The 14,727-nt window shown below is 46.6% G+C and overlaps 1 long non-coding RNA gene across 1 annotated transcript in view; it reads right to left on the reverse strand.

The window, feature by feature from the left end:
* Positions 1-14,025: 14,025 nt before the first annotated feature.
* Positions 14,026-14,727, reverse strand: part of LOC308480325 — a 70,339-nt gene continuing 69,637 nt past the window's right edge. The window contains exons 2-3 of the long non-coding RNA XR_013988042.1: positions 14,524-14,589; positions 14,026-14,071 (exon numbers count right to left, since the gene is read on the reverse strand). This is a non-coding gene — a long non-coding RNA (uncharacterized lncRNA). The remainder of the gene's footprint in view (positions 14,072-14,523; positions 14,590-14,727) is intronic.

A 14,727-nucleotide genomic window follows, 5' to 3' on the forward strand; every position in this document is an offset into this window, starting at 1 on the left:
TTCTACGGAGCTCCATAGACTCCAAATTCCAACAACATTCATGTACCTTAAGATTGCAAAGAGTGTTCCATCAGAAGTCTATTAATTTCTGCCACAAGTGACATTTCCTTTAATAAGTAGGTACAGGAGACCCTGGATAGACATGCTGAATAGCTTTTTATTTTTAATGTCACTGAATGTATAAGCATCCTCCTTTCCTAACCTAGAATCCTTTTCAAATATCATCAGTCAAGGAAGCAGGCTTCAAAACCATCACACGGAGTAGAAATGCTGACCTTTGCACCCACACCTCCTTATCAGAATAAAGACGTCAGGCATGTGAATGGAATTAGAGTCAGGCTATTAAATACAAGGCAGCATTTAGCACAAAGCAGTGAGAAACTTCAGAATAACATGAACAGCAGGCGGCCTCACCGAAGAAGATGGTAGGAAATGGTCCTCTTGACTTCCCCATAGGGCAGATCAACCCTGGCTCCTTTCACTGGGTCCATGAAGTCATAGATCTATGCCTCTCATAGCCCGCATCAATAAATATATGCAAGCACTTCTTGTCAGCTTCACCCCTCTGCACTGGTGACAAATCAGTGGGGCAAAGCATCAAGTACCTGAGGAAATCTTCCTTCCCTCGACTCTATTTCCACTGCCAGAATACCTCCAAAAGCCAGTTGCCAGGAATCACAAACCAAGAGAGGGTTGCTGTTGCACTCGGGCATCTGGTTGGCCACTGTGAAAATAGGATGGTGGATTAGATGAAGAGTTTGGATTTGATATCCCGCTTTCTCACTACCCGAAGGAGTCTCAAAGTGGCTAACATTCTCCTTTCCCTTCCTCACCCACAACAAACTCTTTGTGATGTGAGTGAGGCTGAGAGACTTCTGAGAAGTGTGACTAGCCCAGGGTCACCTAGCAGCTGCATGTGGAGGAGTGGGGAAGCGAACCCAGTTCACCAGATTATGAGTCCACCGCTCTTAACCACTACACCACACCGGCTCCAAAGATGCGGCTTTGGTCTGATGTAGCAGGCTCTTCTTAGGTTATTTGGGCCAACCAGCAATGACAAGTTCCTTCCAACATTTCTCTGATGAAAATAGGGATGTCCCATTCCATAATGATAATTTTACTATTTATACCCCACACATCTTACTGGGTTGCCCCAGCCACTCTGGGCAGCTTCCAACATATATAAAAACATAATGAAACATAAAACACTTAAAAAAAAAAAACCTTCCCTATACAAAATTGCCTTCAGGTGGCTCGGGGGGTCAGATAACTCCATACCCTCCAACATTTTGCCAATAATAATAATAATAATTTATTATTTATACCCCACCCGTCTGGTTGGGTTTCCCCAGCCACTCTGGGCGGCTTCCAACAGAACACTAAATTACAACAACCTATTAAACATTAAAAGCTTCCCTAAACAGGGCTGCCTTCAGTTCTCTTCTAAAAGTTTGGTAGTTGTTTTTCTCTTTTACATCTGGTGGGAGGGCGTTCCACAGGGTGGATGCCACTACCGAGAAGGCCCTCTGCCTGGTTCCCTGTAGCTTGGCTTCTCGCAGCGAGGGAGCCGCCAGAAGGCCCTCGGAGCTAGACCTCAGTGTCTGGGCAGAACGATGGAATGAAAATAGGGACATCCTAAGGAAAAGTGGGACATTCCGGGATTGAATTGGAAACTAGGATGGCTTCTCTAAAAGAGAGATGTTCCTGGAAAATAGGGACACCTGGAGGGTTTGTTGACCAAGCAGGTGCCTCAGGGGACTTACCAAGGTCTCCTGAATTACATCTTTCTTGTCTGTGTTTCCTGCCAAAGTGAGCAAAGAGTGCCAGCTACCCAAATCAGGACTACAAACCCTTTCAATTCTACAATATGAAACAGGCAAAAAATTCCTGCTTGACCCCCAAGAAAGAGTGACAATTTTAAAGCACCAAGATAACTTGAGGTCTCTTGTCTTGTTCTGGTGCTATGAAAAAAACCATGATCTCAGCAAAAGTACCTGTGACAAGTGGCTCCCCTGCATTGGTCTGGCTCATGAACCAAATTAACTGGGACACGATTCCTCTCTGCTGGGCAGTGGACTCCTTGGAGTTGAACTGTTTGGCCAGAGATCCTCTCCCCAGTCACATTTTCAGAATGGCAGCTTTGGGCAAACACTCTGGCTTCCAGAGCAGTAATTCTGGCAAGATAATGTGCTCTCATCCAATTGCCGTGGCCTTTATTACATTCAGATGCATTTCTCATCTCTTTGGGCACAACCTTCAAGGGAGCTGCAGAGCGTAGCCACACAAAAATGGGCCTTTTCAGTGTTGGCACCCTGATTGTGGAGCACTGTCTCCAGAGACATGGTGCCTGGCACTATCCTTAGCATCTTTTGGGGGGCACCATGAGGTCATGGGGTATGAAGACAACCAAGCCTGCATTGGTGTCCATCTTTTAATAGGGTAGGATTTGTCCTTTCATGTTATTGCAGGATGGGCACTTTTAGTTAGGGGTGTGTGTGTGTGTGTGTGTGTGTGTGTGTGTTTTAAATTTTGCTTCATTTATGCTTTTGTAATTGTAAGTGGCTTTGACACATTTAGTAATAAATGATGGATAAATGCTATTATTCCCCCCCAAACCCCCCAATATCCTGCAAAATTGAGGTGTAACCTATCTCCTTCCAGATGTCGGACTGCCGTCAGCCTCAGCCAGTGTCAAGACAACATCTGCAGGGCTCCAGGTTATCCACTGCAAAACAAACAATGCAAAGTCCTTGTGACTGCATTTTGCATCACCTAGCTACTAACGTTAGTTCACCTCTGGGAGCACCTAGATGAGGCAGGGATAATGATCACAATAGGCAAAATGAGAGGAGAGAAAAAGATTCGGGCACAGGATTATATACTCCTTCTATTGCATACCCCTGTCAATTTCTTTACAGTTCTTTATTTAAGCAGGTGTGTTATGCAAGAGAACTGATCTGCTTTAACAGTGTGACCTGAACTTGCTGGTACCCAATGGCATCCCATTTGGCAAATAGTGACAGTCTGGAAAAGGCCTTCTTAAACAGACACTGATTTGTCACTTATTTGTTTCCATCAGCATGGCAGAAAAATTCTGTGGGATTTTCTTTTTAGGCCATTGCTGAGACTGAGTTGTTGAAAGGAGTGGCCTGATTGCTGAGTGAGGCAAATCTGAAGATTGCTGCTCTGTCAAGCAAGCAGTATCCTAAAATTATAGGGTAGAATTCAGTGTCACATTAGGGGATCATTCCACCAGTGCAAGCATTCCTACTTTCCAGACTGAACAATCTCCCCCTCTTCCCCTGTGGCTTTGTGGGTTCTCCCAACCCACCTGGCCAATTTTGGTGGGTGGGGGCAGGGGAAGGAGAGTGCAGGGAGCCCAATTCCATAAGCTGTATGTATTGTGCTGGCTCCCACCAGCACAACCATTTAGTCAAGTCATCTGGCCCATTGGCAGAAGTACCAAAGCTATATTGCTTTCGGTGAATCGGCTGCCAACGCATTTCAGAAATTTTGATGCCATGCATGTGCCGTATTCCAACAGCATCTTCATTCTCAGAATACTTAAACACATTCATCGCTAGTCCATCCGGGGGGGGGGGTGCTAGAATGGGATGAGGCTGTAGCAGGAGTGGCTCACCTGCAGGGATTGGGGCCACCTCCTGGTGGCAGCATCCTGATGGCAGCATCACTAACACTTCCTGAGAGAGTGTCATGGACTGGATGTGTCAGGATGAAGCAGATTGGCTGAGGCCCCAGGGGAAGGCTCCGGTGGGACATGGGGGGCAGGTCTCTGCTGGGATTGGGTTAGCCTGCTTCGGAGGATGGGTGGGGGCGTCCTAAGTCTGCTCTCTCTTCTACATCCCCTTGATGGGCGCTGCAAGCTCCAAACTTAGCAGAGGCTCTCTTGAACATGTCCACTCTGTTGCTGTCAGATGCTGGGCGGAACTCTGTCTTCCCAGAGACAGAGGCAGATTTAGGGCAGCACAACCAGTTCCACTGCACTGGGAGCTGAGCATAGGGGGCGCTGCAGGGTGTCATAACTATGACGTAGTGAATTGAGCTGAGTGAATGGAATACAAGAGACAAGGGGCTCAAAATTTTGGTCTCACACAGGGTGCTGCTGAAATTTGAAAGACCAAAGTCTGCCCTTGCCAGAGAGCAATGTTTCACCGGACTCAGCCACCTCTCAGGAGGTGGAGAAACCTCTCCCATCATCTCCAGGAGGAGTCAAAAGCGAAGAGAACAAGGGTTCTGCCTACAGAGAATGCACAAACACTTTCAGCCTTAAGAGGATCCTGCCCCAAATATAGGAAAGTGAATGGGTGTGACAGCATCAGATCAGCTTCCAATACTTTTGGCAGTTAGAGCACCTGACTTTGTTGTAGCTGCAATTTAGGATTAGCCGTGTTTTCATACATTCGTCCTAGTGGTTAGCCAATTCCCCCAGATTTGGGTCAGATTTGTACTGGCAATCATGAGCAAAAATAGAGGATGCCAGGGTTGGAGTTGTAGACTCGTAATCTGGTGAACCGGGTTCACTTCCCCACTCCTCCACATGCAGCTGCTGGGTGACCTTGAGCTAGTCACACTTCTCTGAAGTCTCTCAGCCTCACTCACCTCACAGAGTGTTTGTTGTGGGGGACGAAGGGAAAGGAGATTGTTAGCATCTATGAGATTCCTTAGGGTAGTGAGATAGGGGGATATCAGATCCAGACTCTTCTTCTTCTTCTTCTTCTTCTTCCCATCTGTTTTGCTTTCCCCATCATCGTGTTTTAAGAATTTGAGGAACTGCATCTGGCAAAATTCCTCATTTGTGTAATTATTAGGGTTCCGGAACACTAGGGTAGAGGGAGGGAGAGAGAAATGTACTGGCAAAGAATGGATAGCAAACTTGACTACAAACATCAGCAGATGACAGCCCTGATCCATGATCTCCTCAGCCTTCGTCTCATCTACAGCAATGATCTTTCCCCCCACTGCAACCTACTTGCAGCCTACCTTGATTTCAGCAAGGCATTTGACAAGGTGCCCCATGATATTCTTGTAAGGAAGCTGGTAAAATGTGGTCTTGACTATGCTACCACTCAGTGGGTTTGTAACTGGCTGACTGACCGAACCCAAAGGGTGCTCATCAATGGTTCCTCTTCATCCTGGAGAAGAGTGACTAGTGGGGTGCCACAGGGTTCTGTCTTGGGCCCGGTCTTATTCAACATCTTTATCAACTACAGATAGGTAGCCGTGTTGGTCTGCCATAGTCAAAATAAAAAAAATCCTTCCAGTAGCACCTTTAAGACCAACTAAGTTAGTTCTTGGTATGAGCTTTCGTGTGCAAGCACACTTCTTCAGGTATCTGAAGAAGTGTGCTTGCACACGAAAGCTCATACCAAGAACTAACTTAGTTGGTCTTAAAGGTGCTACTGGAAGGATTTTTTTTATCTTTATCAACAACTTGGATGATGGACTCAAGGGCATCCTGATCAAATTTGCAGATGACACCAAACTGGGAGGGGTGGCTAACACCCCAGAGGACAGGATCACACTTCAAAACGACCTTGACAGATTAGAGAACTGAGCCAAAACAAACAAGATGAATTTTAACAGGGAGAAATGTAAAGTATTGCACTTGGGCAAAAAAAATGAGAGGCACAAATACAAGATGGGTGACACTCGATGGCCCTTGTGGTCTCTTCCAACTCTATGATTCTATGATTCTACTACCCTGGTTGCATGGGAACCCAGGACTAAAAAATCAAATATTTGCAAAAATGGGCTTACAAACAAAATCTTTCTTCCCCCACTGAAGCTGCCATAGTCAGGTTGGAACCTGGAGTAGCACAGGCCCATAGATTCTCCTTTTGCAGCATCCTTTGATGACAGAGCCAAGCCTTCCCTCCCCATATCTTCGTTAGCAAGCTTGCTCAGTTCTTGTAAATCTTTGCTGGCATTATTATTTTAGAATCATAGAATCATAGAGTTGGAAGAGACCACAAGGGCCATCGAGTCCAACCCCCTGCCAAGCAGGAAACACCATCAGAGCACTCCTGACATATGGTTGTCAAGCCTCTGCTTAAAGACCTCCAAAGAAGGAGACTCCACCACACTCCTTGGCAGCAAATTCCACTGTCGAACAGCTCTTACTGTCAGGAAGTTCTTCCTAGTGTTTAGGTGGAATCTTCTTTCTTGTAGTTTGGATCCATTGCTCCGTGTCTGCTTCTCTGGAGCAGCAGAAAACAACCTTTCTCCCTCCTCTATGTGAAATCCTTTTATATATTTGAACATGGCTATCATATCACCCCTTAACCTCCTCTTCTCCAGGCTAAACATGCCCAGCTCCCTTAGCCGTTCCTCATAAGGCATCGTTTCCAGGCCTTTGACCATTTTGGTTGCCCTCCTCTGGACACGTTCCAGTTTGTCAGTGTCCTTCTTGAACTGTGGTGCCCAGAACTGGACACAGTACTCCAGGTGAGGTCTGACCAGAGCAGAATACAGTGGCACTATTACTTCCCTTGATTTAGATGCTATACTCCTATTGATGGAGCCCAGAATTGCATTGGCTTTTTTAGCTGCCGCGTCACACTATTGGCTCATGTCAAGTTTGTGGTCAACCAAGACTCCTAGATCCTTTTCACATGTACTGCTCTCAAGCCAGGTGTCCCTCATCTTGTATTTGTGCCTCTCATTTTTTTTGCCCAAGTGCAATACTTTACATTTCTCCCTGTTAAAATTCATCTTGTTTGTTTTGGCCCAGTTCTCTAATCTGTCAAGGTCGTTTTGAAGTGTGATCCTGTCCTCTGGGGTGTTAGCCACCCCTCCCAGTTTGGTGTCATCTGCAAATTTGATCAGGATGCCCTTGAGTCCATCATCCAAGTTGTTGATAAAGATGTTGAATAAGACCGGGCCCAAGACAGAACCCTGTGGCACCCCAGTAGTCACTCTTCTCCAGGATGATTTGGTTTGCAGGATGCGTGTTGCTTCTGAGTGCGAAAAGAAGGTGCCATCTTGCTCGAGGGGAAAGGACCGACAGGAGCAGCAAGCCTGGCCTTACCAGCCAGCAGTTTCCTACACATCCACGCATAGGCACTGGCTCCACGGCCATCCAGGTGATGCATGATGCAAATAACATCTCAGCCTTGGGCATCCCATTTGACTGGCCTGTGTGGATGATGCCACTGTGAGCAGGGGAAATGAAGTGAGAGCAAGAGCGAGAGTGAGAGACATGCTAATGAGTGGATGGCCACTTTTGCAGGTCAAAGAGGCTTTTATTTTATTTATTTGTTTTGCAACCCCTCAAAAACACATTAGAAGAGGCTGCAAGTCATCCCGAAGGAATTCACAGTTCTGGTTCTCTGTCACCTGTGAGATTCTCTTTCTCCCCTCGAGGACCCAGGAAAAGATGGAAAAACAACAACAGCCCACCCACCCTTCCTTATTTTGTCATATTTCAGAAGGTTCCAAAAGAATATTTTGGGGCATCCCTTGACACAACTTTGCCATGGGGGCGCACCCCTCCCTCGCTGCCTCCCTCCATCTCGGGGAGCCGAGCGCCAGCGATGTGACTCACCCGCTCCCTCGGCAAACATGAATTAACCAGGAATGTTCGAGAATTATTCCTGAATAATGCATGAACCTGAATTAATCATGCATTTTCCCCCCACACCACACCCCAGCCATGAATTATTCATGAATAACTCATGGAAATGCAAGGTTTATTCATGCTTTGCGGAAAGGGGGGGAGGAGGAGGAGGAGGAGGAGGAGGAGGAGAAGCCCCTCTTCTCAGCCAAGATTTCATTTCCCCCCCCCCATCTCTCTTTTCTTTTTTGTCCTTAGCCCGGTTTTTCTGTTGTTCCTTCCCATAAGGGAAGTGTTTGGGGTTTGGGGGGGGGGCTGGTTTGTAATAAAGCAAAAGACCTATTTGTTTTGCAGCTGTGGGGGTGGAGGTCTGAGAAGGGCAGTGGGGCTGCAACTATATCTCAGGGTGGTGGGGTGGGATTTTGCTTGGGGCGGGCAGGGGGTTGCAAACAAAAGGAAGCCCATCAAAGAACGGTGGTGATGAAAGGAGAAGGAGACCTGGAAGGCAATCTCCACTTCTACCCTCAGCAGACATTTTGAGAGAAGAAGACTCCGAAGGAAAGCAGGCAAGGACTTTGTACTTCTTACTTTTTTGATGGCCGTGGGACTTCTCCTTTCAATTCCCTCTCATCCCCCACCCACCCCTTCTCTCTTTCTCTCCTTCTCTCTCTCTTTCTCTTGGGTGCTGGGTGCATGACTTGGTTGGTTCATTGCTATCCTGAAACTAAAAACTGAGCGGGGGGGGAACTCCTCAGAGGGACTAGCACTCCAAACCACCTGATACCATCAAGAGATGGTTTTGTGGGAGCTGCCTGCCTGCCTCCCCACCCTCACCCCAAACCCACCCAAAGAAACCTTCTGGAAACAGCTTCATTTCTGAAATTAGGGGCACCCAAGCTCAAAGGTCACTTATAGCCTGGGGGCAGGAAAAGCTGGTTATGGCTTCTCAAGGCTGTGCAGTATCAACACACACACACACACACACACACACACACACACACACGGCTGCCCTGCCATTCAATTCATAGACTTGTTCCTCCTCCCACCCAGCTCTTGTTTCTCATTTTGCCCAAAATAAAACCTGAAGCTTTCTACTTGGGCAGGTCATCTGCCACCAATATTCTTCTAAGGCAAAACTGAAAGGCAAGTTTGGATAACTCAAGAAAAGCAGTAGAGTGCAAAGGTCTGTCTGATCCAGTATTCTGTTCCCAGCAGTGGTCATCCAGATGTCTCTAGGAAGCCCACAGGCAGGGCAGAAAGGCAGTAGCCCTCCTTTGGCATTTTCCCCTTGCAGCTGGTATTTGGTGGTACCCTAACTCCGAACCTGGAAGTTCCATTTAGCCACCATGACTAATAGACCTATCCTGAGATTCATGATCTGAGGACTTGAGAGGACCAGAGGCTCAATTTAGAAGTTTCCCCACATGTAATCAGGTGGCCTTCCTGAACATGGCGCCCTCTAGATGTTCCTAGACGAGAAATCCCATCATTCTGACCTTGGCCATGTTGCTTTGGTCTATTGAGCATTGTAGTCCAACAACATGTGGTGGGACCTCCAAATGTTCCTGGGCTACAACTCCCATTATCCTTGACCATTTGGCTCAAGGGAGATGGAGTCCAGGAACATCTGGAAGGGAGCAGGGCTCCACCCATCCTGACCTTTGGACATCCAATGATGGTCTGAAGATAAAGTCTACAGGTGCCTGATTGTGGGAACAGTCACACTGGGGGTAGGACCACAGGACATCCCCCTTCCATCTCCCTCCCTGTTTTAGCCGTAAGTATGAAATGCAACTTATGAAGGAGGACCAGAACATTTCAATGAGAATCACGTTTCCCAAGGGGGTGGGATTCTGCACATCCTATTGTAAATATTTAGTGGGGCAGGGTTCTTTCCCTGCAACGAACGCATGATGGTCAAGATTCTATTTGTATCATAAAATGCATGCAGTGTCTGGCAGGAAGAAAAAATCTCTCCCAGACTTGTAAAGGAAATGATGTCTCTGTTTATGGTAAATGTTGCGGCCTTGGTAAATGACTATGCTCTTGGGAGCAAGGGACAGTTTGCAACCATCTGCTGAATGACCCCAACCAACTTTCTTAGAAAACACTTGCAAGCTCCAGTGCTGGCCTGGCGATATTTCTGCATCCTACAGAAAAGAACATGTGGGATGTGGTTGCCTAGCAACTGCCACTGTGGTGCTCTCCCTTCTCCTGGACCATTAATGAAGCATGGCTGCTGTCAGGAGGTAGCTGAGCACATCGGAAACATATGCTGTGGGCATCAGTTTACTTGTGTTTTTGATATGTTCTGAGCTTGCTGTCTGATGGGCCCTGATGAATCTAGGGCCCGTTTCTGACCTTGAATTTGAAGGTTGGACCATTCCACATAATCCAAATCCTGCCTGGTGGAATGCTGAAATCTGGGGCATTGGAGCTGAATCTGGCTAACTGGCTGTATTGTTTTCTCCCCTACCCACCCACTCCAGGGCCAGGTTTGACAGGTGGGCAAGGGCACTCATCTGCCAATCCGCTGATGTCACAATGAAGTGACAAGAAGGGCCAGAAGTTCAGAATTGAGCAGAAGCAACAAAGATGCCCAAACCAGTTTCCACACCCCATTTGCCAAGCTTTTAAAGATGAGGTGTGGTGTGCTCTCTCACAAGGCTCACTCATCCTGCAAGGCTGTAGGGGGCTGCAAAAATGTGCTTCTTTGGGCTGGGTGGATCTGCTCCCTTATGCAAAGGCAGTGTCTGGTTTTAGGTGGCAAGACTGTACTCTTCTGTTGAGGTTCCTCTTCAGTCACCACCACCTCTGGTTCTGGCTCACCCCTTGGCTGCACAGAGCCCTCATGAGTCTCCCACTGAGACTGTCCACTTTGCAGAAAAGCAAGGGAGGGAGGCCAAGCATCCTTGATCCCTCCTCGCAAGCAACTGAAGTCTGAGTAGAAAGAGGAGCGCTCCCTTCAGCAGCTCAGCTCCTCACCATCCAGGCCTTCCCGCTGTTTTTCCTAGCTTCCCCCCCTCTTGCATCAGGGCTTGCCAACCCAAGCCTGACCCTAGTAGTACTGCAGAATTCGTGGCAAGAGTGCAGTGCAGTAATGCAGTCTTGAGGTTACTAATGCATGGACCATATTTATCCTGATCTAGATATGGATGGCCATAGCTGGGATATCAGGTGAAACTGGCAAAATACACTCGTAGCCACTGGGGTCTTCTAATGGCAAGGATGTGCCCAGGAGCTACATACCTGCTCCTTTGAAGGTTGTACAATCCCACTCAGAACAAGCAAATGGCCCATCTTCCAGATACGGGAACTACCTACCCACAAAACCTCTATATAAAACAGTTTCCTGAGTTTCTAAGGCAGCATCCCAGAGAGGCAAGAGCAGCCAGTGCAAAAGGAAACTGGATAAGAGAAATAAAATACATAAAATCCTTTTAATTTGAATTCAGTCAGGATGGTGATGGGTCTGTCTCTGGAGGAGCAGGTGAAAGAGCTGGGTACGTTTAGCCTGGAGGAGAGAAGATTAAGTGGAGAACTGATAGCTGCCTTCAGATATCTGGAGAGCTGTCATGCAGAAGATGGAGTGGGCTTGATCTCTGTTGTTCCAGAAGGCAGGCTAGAAGAGATGCTTGAAATTGCAGGGAATCTGTTTTCAGCTGAGCATTTGGAGAAGATTCCTAGTGATAATAGTTATTCTATAGGACACAGGTAGGGAGCCTCAGACCTGAAAACCAAATGTGGCCCTATTTTTCTATAGCCTTCAGAGCCTTTCCCAGTCCACACCCCTTTCCGATGCCCTTCAGGGTCCCTGCTCTGCTCCTTCCATGAATGCTTTTGCCTGGGTGGAATATGTAATAATGTTTTGTACCTGGATGGAGGCTGAGGTCTATGGTGTCATGTTGGAGAACCCTACGATGATAATTCTGGGTGACTTCAACGTTCACACAGAGGCTGTCATTGGGCAGGCGTGAGACTTCATGACCTCCATTACAACTTTTGGGCTGTCTCAAATGGTCATTGATCCAACACCAGACTACCCTTGATGTTGTCTTTACCCCAAGTGATATGAGAGATGGAGTAGAGGTACATGCACTCCCTTGCCATGGCTGGACCATTATCTGTCAAAGTTTGGAGAGGTAGCAGCAATTCTCCCCTATAAGGGTGAGGGCCCATTTGGATGACCCCCTCCCAGAGACTGGTGGAACCTGATGCATTCCTGCATGCTCTGGGGGATTTTGCAACAGAGAAAGCTGATGATCCCATCAAAGTCCTGTTCTTGCTATGAAATGGCAAGATGAAATGGGATGGTGACGTTCTCTCTCTTGAGCACCCTCTCTTGTGGAGCCCAAGTGGTTCCTTGGTATTTGGGGGAGCTTTGGGCTATGAAGCAAGCTGGACAAAGACCAGAGCATAAGTAGCACGAGTCTCTCACCAAAGCAGACTGAACATTGGTTAGCGCACATAATCTTGTCCACCATGTGCAAGGATCATTTATCTCTGTTGTGTTCTGCATTCAAACATTTGGGGGCCCTTAATTCACATGGAGAGTTCAGCATCCTAGACCCTTCTAACCCACACTGAAGCAATAGGAGAAATACTGTTAACTATATATAAAATGGAGAAACTGAAATCTCAGTTTGGTACACTATTTACCTTGGCAGCAGCATGGTCTTCCCTCACCATCTCTCTTCCTTGTTTTCTCAAAGCTACCCAAGAATTTTTTCTTTCTTTGGGGACCCACAGAGTTCTAGGATTCTTTCCCAGTGTCAATAAGCATTTTGATACAGGCAATCCAACAGACCATTGGTGGAGAACCTATGACTTTCCAGTTATTGCTGGACTGCATCTCCAATCAGTCCTCATCATTGACCATGTTGGCCGGGGCTGATGAAAGTTACAGTCCAACAACATCTGGAGGTTCACAAGTTGCCCATCCCTGTGGTAGATGTTATGTTTTTGGCCAAGTCCCTCACCAAAGGGAGTGAAATTAGCAGTCATGGAATAAGACAACAGGACCTTTTATGAAATGGTGACTGGTTAAAAGCAGAAGGTTGGAATCAATAGGGAAATGGGGTGTTGAGTTTGAGGGGGAGCATTTTTTCCCCACCCTTCTAAATTTCCATGTAAAGCCAGAATTGGGGCCTTTGTGGATTGGGTTGGTGGCCACCCAGCTTGCAAATGCATGGCTTGCAAATGCATTGCGTATGCACTGACACACAGCCTCTAGTTCCCAGTCAGGCAGCCCAGAGCACACACAAATGAGGGCAGTGTGTAATTCAGGCAAGTAGTTTTAGAAGATTTAAATCAGTATTTTGAAAAGATTTGCCATCTCAGCTGGAGGGTTTGGTTTGGGGCTTTCCTTTTGCGATTTCTATGAAACGGTGGTTGCACTGATGCATTGATCCAGAGAAGAAAAGCTATTTGTTTGCAGGGTATACTCCCAGTGGTTAATATTTCCTGTGGTTTGGGTCTAAAGATGCTTGAGCAAGAGCAGCTACTGCAAAATGTGTAAACAGGAGCTTCAGGACCATCAGTTTGTGGCCAGGGGAGTGAGGGTATGTGCAGAATTTTAACATCTCCGTAACGAACGTTTCCACATGGATGGTAATTAAAAGATTTTGTTGGAGCGGGACTGAGCAATGTTTAAATTATATTGAGGCTTTTAATCAAGAAGGCTAATTTGAACAACATCAGACTCTAGAGAGTGGGAAAGGGAATGATCAGTTTCTGTCCTGCATCTCTTAGACTTGATGCCTGCAAGTGTCTTCTCCCTGATAACCCATCATGGCTGCCGGAAAATGGGGAACAGGTAGACCGAGCCAGTGGAAGGGCGATGATCTGGGAGACTTGGGGGAGGAAAACAAAATAACTGGGAGGGAGGAAACAGCAGGGGAGAGAAAGTGGGGCGGCACAGAAGTTAGGAAGGAGGGAGGCATGTTCCCGCACACACATTGGATCCAGTAAAATTGAACTTTCATGGGTTTTCCCCCAGAAGTTCATTCCCCAAATCTCCATCAGATCACGGATCACATTTGTCTCTTTTGATTGAGCTGTAAAAATAGTGGACCTTCTGCCTTCCAGCACTGTCATTGCTCAAAAATATCCTTATGCATCCTTGTAACCATATCAAAACATAGTTCATTCCTATGAGAGCCAGTGTGGTGTAGTGGTTAAGAGCGGTAGACTTGGAATCTGGGGAACCGGGTTCACGTCTCCGCTCCTCCACATGCATCTGCTGGGTGACCTTGGGCCAGTCACACTTCTTTGAAGTTTCTCAGCCCCACTCACCTCACAATGTTTGTTGTGGGGGAGGAAGGGAGAGGAGAATGTTAGCCGCTTTGAGACTCCTGAAGGGGAGTGAAAGGCGAGATACCAAATCCAAACTCTTCTTCTTCTTCTTCTTCTTCTTCTTCTTCTTCTTCTTCTTCTTCTTCTTCTTCTCCTTCCTGCCTTCACACATGTGTCCTATGATTTGTTGATAGTTTCATTGTCCTGTGTAAAAAAACCATGAAGATCCATGAGATCTGTGCCCTAGATCAACATTTCTGTGGCTTTAAGCTCAATCAAAATTAAGCAAAATAGAATTAAGCAGCCTCCATTAAGCCTGGTCCTTTCTTTAGGCAGAGTGAGGCAGCCTCCTCAGGCAGCTGATTTTGAGTGTCGCGAGAGGGCAGCAAAAAGTTGTTTTTTATTGTATATTTGTCTCCCAGGGAAAGGCATTTGTGAGCTTTTTCTGGCGCAGATACCAACATAACTTGGCCAGCTTATAGCACTCTACACTGATTGTGTGGTGTGAATCATTTAGATTTTCACATCTGATATCTATCATTGTTTAGGCCAGCCCTGAGAACAATAGAACACAGTACAGAAAATAGCAGCACTAAAATAGCAGCTTTAATACATCCCATACAACCAGCAGGTTGTTAATAATGAAAAAAGCTTACCAAGCTGATGGACTACGCCAAAATGGCAAAGCTAACTGGAAAACTCAGGAACCAAGAGGACAAAAACTTTAAAAAAGAATTGGAAAAAATTATAATTTACTTGGAAGACCACTGTAAGCAGATGAAAACATTAGCAGGATTTTAATTTCACTTGTAATGTAACAAATACTATGGATAATATGGATGGATACAAAATACAGATTA

Source organism: Podarcis pityusensis (genome assembly GCF_964106645.2).
Source record: "Podarcis pityusensis genome assembly, chromosome: 6".
In the NCBI taxonomy this organism is placed as follows: Eukaryota; Metazoa; Chordata; class Lepidosauria; order Squamata; family Lacertidae; genus Podarcis; species Podarcis pityusensis.